Source organism: Schistocerca cancellata, chromosome 5, assembly GCF_023864275.1.
Source record: "Schistocerca cancellata isolate TAMUIC-IGC-003103 chromosome 5, iqSchCanc2.1, whole genome shotgun sequence".
Classification (NCBI taxonomy): domain Eukaryota; kingdom Metazoa; phylum Arthropoda; class Insecta; order Orthoptera; family Acrididae; genus Schistocerca; species Schistocerca cancellata.
In genome coordinates, this window is record NC_064630.1 from 757,830,593 (window position 1) to 757,838,442 (window position 7,850).

The window sequence follows — 7,850 nt, forward strand, 5'->3', positions numbered from 1 at the left end:
CTACAGCTTCAGAGAGCGTCAAGCGTATCTCTTCATTTCATAGTACTTCCGTATCCTGCTTCTTTGCGCACTGGTTCTTTCTGACTAATCTCTTAATCTTCAGCTTACTAGTCATCATTACCAAATTGTGATCTTAGTCTATATCTGCGTCTGAGTACTGGTTAATGTCCAGTATCAGAATCTCTGCCTCTGAAATCTTCCTGTATCTCCAAGCCTTTTCCAAGTATAGTTCCTCTTCTTCTTCCTCTTGACCAAAGTATTCGCCATTACAGTCTGAAATTTATTGCAGAACTCACTCTTTCACCTCACTCATTTCTACTGCCAAGCCCACATTCTGCCGCAACCCGTTCTTCTACTCCTTCCCGTGCAAACGCATTCCAATCCTCACGACTATTAAATTTTCATCTCCTTTTACGTACTGAGTTACCCTTTCAGTGTCCTAGTACACACTCTCTATCTCTTCGTCGTCTGCTTGGGACATCGGTATGTATTCCTGAACTATCGATGTCGGTGTTGGCTTGCTGTCGATTCTGATATGAAGAACCATATCACTAACATGTTCACAGCAACACTCTCTGTCGAACTTTTCTATTCATAACAAATCATGCTCCCGGTATAGCAATTCCTGCTGTTGATATTACCTTATACTCGTCTGACATGAAATCATTTTCTTCTTTTCAGTTCACTAAATTGACGCCCTTCACAGCATTTCTCTTTCCGACTTTCTAGCTACCCTACCATTAGAGCCGTAGATATGCGTTACGTGTCTTTAATGCAGTGTTTTTCGTTACCTTCTACATCGTTACGCCATTGATCATTGCTGATTCGTCCTACTTTTGGAGTGTAGTTTCACAACACAGGGGCCAAAGAGTGCCATGAACCTCCGTCCGATCCTCATCTCTTTCTTGCAAAGACGTTGGCACAATGAGGGTGACTTCTTATGCTGGAAGTCGTTGGCCACAATTATTGATGTATTTATCTGAAAATTTTAGCAGCGGTGAAGTACGAATCTGGGACTGAGGACGTCTTCATTACTAACCAGATGCTGCTCCGAGAACACAAATGCCGTAATGGCTTAGCTGCAAGAGCTCAGTTTTCTCTATTTTACATGATGCTAAAAGTTGTTAAAAATTTTTTCATATTAGTGGATATTTTAAGGTGTAACACCGTTTCATGATTTGTTGTTACGCGTACGTCACCTGTGGAGATGGCTTTCAGTCCCACGAAACCGGTTGTGATCTGATGATAAAAAAATTAAATACAGCTGAATCAGCTTGTTAATCCCCAAGATCTTAACCATCCATTGGCAGTTACCTCGCAGCCGCCTCGTCTGTGGATCTATACTTCCTGGAAAGATTTTTCTTCTTCTAATAGCTTATATTGTCGTTCTGCATATCATGGTGTGCAAACAGAAAAGAAAATAAATATCCCGAAACTGATCTTACTGCAACAAAAGAAAAGGTGGAATTGTTACTGGGAAGAGTATATAGCGAGTGTCTACAAAAAACTGTAAAAGATCAGTATTGTTGTGCAGAATGGAGATTAGAGTGTAAAATTAATTCCACTGACAGCAGTTTGGATCCCCCCCTCTACGTTCTCCTAACCTTTTACTACTCAGTGGCGCACATCACAGCGCCGGTGATTAACCCCTACACTTCTTTACAGCAGCTTCACCCTTATGACTGTGTTCAGGTCGCGGAAGCCAAAACGCTACCTGTGCCGGCGACCTATTAACTGTTACGCCTATCAGATTGCTCAAAGGGCATGTTTAGTGAGGCCTGGCCGCCGTTCGCGTTTCTTCATTACGCGGGTCGCCCGGTGGTCCGCTCTGCTAATGAGCGATGCAGCCAACCTCCCCCCCACCCCCACCCTGCTACCTCTGTCGGTGATTGAGCCGGCGGGCAGACAGGCAGATAACAGCCTCTGATTGTAGCTTAGCCCGATGGATGGGCGGTTTTCGTCTTCGTGCGCAAAAGTTTGCCAAATTAGGGTGCCTTCACAAGCTCTTCATAACTCGTGACTACCACATAATCGGAGAAATCCGCTAAAGCTTTTCATAACTCTACCAAATAATGGGAGAAAAACGATAATTTTCTTTACTATTGTTCCCCTTATAAAGGGTGAAACAAACTTCGCTCACCTGGAAGCCACAGCAGGAGTTTTAGCATACTAACAGAACAAAATTTCGTTCCGAGCATATTCTCGCTAGAATATGAACGCAAAGCAATGTTCAGTGGTGTTGCACTGAGTACAGTTTTGTGTTAGTATACTCGAGTTCCAAGTTTCGATTAAGTTTTTTTTTTTAATTTTCTGACTAGTATTTTGCGCACGGCTCCACCCGCTTATGTGTTAGACACACTCGTATATTGGACTCATCTTCTTCTCACCACACTCTTGGTCCAACTATCCTGCTCTGCCCATATCCACCGTCATCTTCCCCTCCACCTCTCACTCCATCAACACAGTTCTCCCAACACACCCCTCCTTGCCTCCCCTAGTGCTCATCACCCCCTCTGTGTCTACTCTTCTCCTCCCCACCTCTACCCTTGTCTCCTTCTCAAACCTCTCTATCAATCTCCTCTTCCCTCCGCCATCCCTCTCCATCTACTACTCCTCCATCTTCCTCTACCCAGCTCTTCCTCAGATATCTCTCTTTGTTCATATTCTCCTCCCCCACGTCCCTGTCAACCACTCCTCCCCTCTCTCTACTTGTCCACAACAAGTGCTCACAACGGAGGCGCCATAGAAGACGCAGCAGTCATACTGCTGGAATCGACGGAGCCAATCAGGATGCAGCCCCACGTGATAAGTCGCGTCGTCGTGGCCAGGAAGGGGGTCGTCTGGTCGACCTCTTGGAGTACAGTACTGAGCCCTGCGAGGCTCATGTTCGTGCCATTTATTGCTTGACACCTTGTCTTTGCGGTACTGCCACCCCGTTTCTTATCCGATTTACTGGCGTTACTAAATTCCTGGCTTGCCTGCCAGTGAGTGGCAGCAGCAGCGCTTATCGATGAGAGCACGGTCGTACTATCTTTGGAGCGACCGCTAGTATTTCCGGGTCGTCGTGTGTCGGGAGTTCAGTTGGGATGGAGCAGCGGTGAGGTCCGGACAGCCATGACTCGCCCGACCGTGGCTGACACTCATGACTTGAGTGGGGGTGACCTCGGTTGGTCGTTCGGTCGATAGTCTCATCGGTCGACGTGTATTTGGTCGCCGACCGCTTCTGGGTTCTCTGTGTGTGTTGACTCGTGATTCGTCCTTGTTGTTCCACGGTCACTGGTTTTATTATCAGTCGCGTTTGTGGAAGTTTTTTCGTGGAACCATGTGTAGCTTCTGTGGTTTTGACTGAGTAGCTATTTTAATGCTGTCTGTGTGGTGCATGTAGTCGTTCGGTTGGGACAGAGCAGCGAGGAAGTTTCTGCGGTGCGAGGTCAGGCCGGGACCACTGGCACTAATTGGATTGTGAGGTGCTAGCTGCAGGAGCTACAAAGTTCGTTGCCCACCAAACCTAGACACTGAAGTTGAGTGATCAGTTACCCTGTTATAAAACCTCAGCTGCTGTGATATCTCTTCGTTCATTGCCGGTTGTTGCTTCCTGGGCCATTCCAGCTAGCAGCAACGTATGGTGTGTTGGAGTCAGCGAAATTTTGCAGCTGTCTTCCTGTATGGTCTTGAATGACTAAATTGTTTGTTACTTATCAGTGAAGTGCACCAGCGGTATTTTTGGCCTTGTGGCCGTTGACACCCCAGTTACCTGCCCTGGTCGTTAGCGTAGTTTTCCACCAGTGTGGTTTTCCTCTCTGTGTTGATCCTGTCAGTCATGGTGTGTGTTATATCCTAGCCAGTAATGCCAACCGAGCCCGCTGCCAAAAGGTTGGTAGCATCAAAGTCCGGACGCCGTCCGCATAAGCAGCGCCAGCGATACAGGAAATCGCCGCAAGTCTGCGCGCGCCACCGCTGGCTTCTGGCTTCTTAAGCGCTGGAGTCGCGAGCGCTAGGACAGTTCTGTATTCGCCGCTCAGTTGTATACTCGCCACCGATTTGTGTACTTGCTAGTCAGTTGTGTGTTCATCGCAGCAGAGTTGTTGTTTGTCGTCAGCCGACGCTGACCTAGCCGCTCCGACTCGAACTAGACAGATTTCTGTAGACACGGATTTCACTACTATGTTTCTGTATCTTCGTTAATAAAGATAAGTACCGACTTTTATTTAATCAGAGTGTTTGGGTTTTCATCTTTCTGTTCACTGTTCCAGCGGACCGGTCGGCCCGCTATTAAAAGTGTGGCGGTGACTTCGTAAGCCGTTTCTACAGCGAAGTGTTTGTCGCTACGAACGCCGCCACAAAAGTGTGAAGTTCAACAGCCTTTTAGTTGTTTGTTCACATTTTTTTCTTAAGAGTGGTTGTTGTGCCTTGGCTGTCTTTAGACGCCAACTTTGAAGGTGTAGTGCTGCTGGTATCTTCGTCCTCAGCTGATATTTTCCATTGTTGTACCATTGGTAGGGTGGAAGGGAATTGATTAGGTTGTTGGTCGGTCCTTCAACCGTCCCTGGGTCGGGTTCCCATCCGATTATTTGACCTTACTCTTGGCTGCCTGTTTCACCTCACCTTACGTTAGAGCTACCTCCTGAGGCCGACCCTTGGAACACTTCTGAGCACCACTGTTCTTTTGGTTTTAGATTGTGATTTTCTTTTAGTCTGATGTACAGTGTGTGGCCTTCAGCCGAGCTTTTACATGGAATGCTTTTAAGATAAGGCCTTCAGGTGTCTGAAAATTCATTTGTTTAAAACTATTTTTTTTAATTTACTCTATCTGAAATTTTTGTTTCCCAGACCATAAGCCCTCAGTTGTCCAATGTCTTGTGTGTGGCCTTCTGCCGAGTATTTACGTGATTTTTTTTTTAATAAGGCCTTCAGCCATGTATTCTTTAAAGCAATATTTTATAACTTGTGTTCAGGCCTTTAGCCATTCTTTTTTTTTGGTGCGGTTTTGGGCCTTGAGCCCAGTAGGTATGGCAAGTTTTCCTAACTAGACCTTCAGCCATATTGTTATAATTTGATCCTTTTAAGGCAATGTCTAATTAAGTAGTTCTTAGGAAAATAAAAGTTGGTGTGTTTTGTGCAACTACCAGTAAGTGATTACGGTTCCCTCCACAACCATAAGTTGATCCGCTCTATCCTGCGAAACCAGATTTCTAGTACAGGTTTCCTCTCAGTCGTGACTGTGTTAGTGTTTACGGGAGATCAACTTTAGCTATGGACCTGAGCATGAGTGATTACACTGAGTTGTGTTTCACTTGTTTTCAGATTAAATCTTCTGAGTTATAATTAATTCCGACTTTCCATGTGGTAGATAGTACCTGGGTCGCAACAGTTACCAAACTTGCTTTTAATTTCACCAAAGATTATTTCCAAGAGTTTGGGGGAAAATGGCTGTATGCTTAGCAGACCCTTCCAACTATCATTTCCTTTTCAATTTCTTCACATTTTCCATACAGCCATTGCGTCTTAGCTTCCCTCCAGTTCCTATTTATTTTATTCCTCAGCGACTTGTATTTCTGTACTCCTAAATCTCTCTGACCATTTTTGTACTTTTTTCTTTCATTGATCATCTCAAGTACTTCTTCTGCTGCCTGTGGTTTCTTCGCAGTTGCCTTCTATTTACCTATGTTTTTGTTTCCATCTTCTATGATTGCTCTTTTAGAGATGTCCATTCCTCTTCAAGTGTACTGTCTACTGAGATATTCCTTATTGCTGTATCTTTGGCCTTAGAGAACTTCAAGCGTATTTCCTCATTCCTTAGTACTGTATCCCACTTCTTTGCATATTGATTCTTCTTGACTAATCTCTTAAACGTCAGCCTACTCTCTATCACTACTACATTGTGATCTGAGTCTATATCTGCACCTGGGTACGGCTTATAGTCCAATACCTGATTTCGGAGTCTCTGTCTGCCCATGACGTAATCAAACCGAAATTTTCCCATGTCAACCGGCCGTCTCCAAGTATAATTTCTCCTCTTCTGATTCTTGAACAGGGTAGTCGCTATTACTAGCTGAAGTTTATTATAGAACTTGGTCTTTCTCCTCTCTCATTCCTTGTCCTGAGCCCACGTCCTCCTCTAAACATTTCTTCTACTCCTTCCCTTACAACTGCTTTCCAGTTACTAGATTTTCATCTCCTTTTAGATACTGTACTACCCTTACAGTATCCTTATGTCCTTTCTCTGCGACATCGACATGTATATCTGAAGTATCGTTGTCGGGTACACCTTGTATATGGGGTGCTATAAACATAGGTCCAATAATGTATGATGTGTGTGCCACGACAACAAATCGTCCTGGAACACAGTTCACACGTGCATGGCGTTCATGGGATGCAGTGAACACGTTCACATGTCACATCAAGGAGAAATTTTCATTCGTCAGCGCTATACACCTTGGCAACAATGTATTTCTGGACACTTGTTCATAGTACCTTTTTTCCTCCATTTCCAGTCACGAATCTATCTCTGCAGTTTGTTGGTTTCTTTAATGGTCACAATAAATAAATAAATAAATAAGTATTCCTGCTTGATGCATCTCCCCCTCCCCTCCTCTTTCTGTCCATTTCCTCTTCCACTTTCCTCTGTCCGTCTCTTTCTCTATCAATTTCAGCATGTACTCACAAATAGTTATCGAGACAAGTTGTCCCTGCTCTACAGTTCAATAAAGAAGGCTGATACTGCCACAGCTTGACACTCACGTCGGAGAGGCTACGACTAATAGGCCACCATGCAAAGTAGGTGAGTAGAGTGGGATGCCACTACTGCAACACAATGGGCACAGAAATCCGTTTCTTGTCTCTGCTCTGTAGGCTGCCCTGCAAAGCAGGTTGATATGTCAGCCCGATACTGTTCCCACACCACATTCCTGTTGTGCAGTGCTAGCTGCATGCCAGGGACTGAAGAAAAAACATGGTTTTGCTCTTACCTCGACTGCTTTTAGTGCTAGGGTGCTATGAATACACAGTGATGATACTGGTGAGGGCAATTGCCTCTGTGCCAGATTTGGCTATTATCGATCCAAGGGTTTGGGGGAAGTCCAACATATACACGCATACAGTCAGCTTTATATACAAAGTATTCAGCTGCCCCTGTTACTCTCGTTCTATGTATCCCTCAATGTTATACAATGTGCAAGAATCTCATATTCTCTTGCTTGCTACATATAAACTGTGAGTCCTTCAGAAAAAAACGAACAGGGCCATTTTGAAGGAAGTTTAATGTAATTAAATTATGTAATTAAATTTTGTACCAGGGTAAATTTTCGCTAAGGGCCAAGGTTTTCGAGTTATTCAAGAAAAACATACAAAAGTGACCTACAAATTCCCCCTACTCCCATATTCAGCCCAAAAACAGTGTTGCTGATGAAAACTCTCCTACCTCCGTACAAAAATTTTCGACTACATCAACTGTTCTCGCATTCGATTTTTCTTGTCTTCATTTACTGGCTACTGCTTTAGTTGAACCCTTTCAGTTCGTAAAATTGACGTTTCTTTCAATTTTACTAAACAGTTTTGTGAATTTTAATAACACAAAATAAAAAATTGCATCATTGTATTCGTCAGGTCTTCTGGCTACGGAACTCCTGTGTCTGTAACTCTGAAACCGAGATCGAATTGCTAACGTAACTTGTTTTAGCATAACGTCTGTAAAAGTCGTTTCCCTTACATTATCCTCACTTTCACGTTTGAATGAATAATGTTAACGAATGCTGGTGCCGTAATAGCCCAATCAGTCAGAGACTAAGAAAGTTTGAGTACTGGGAACAGTTCGTGTTGTTATAAACTTTTGCACAGTGATAAGAGAGAGT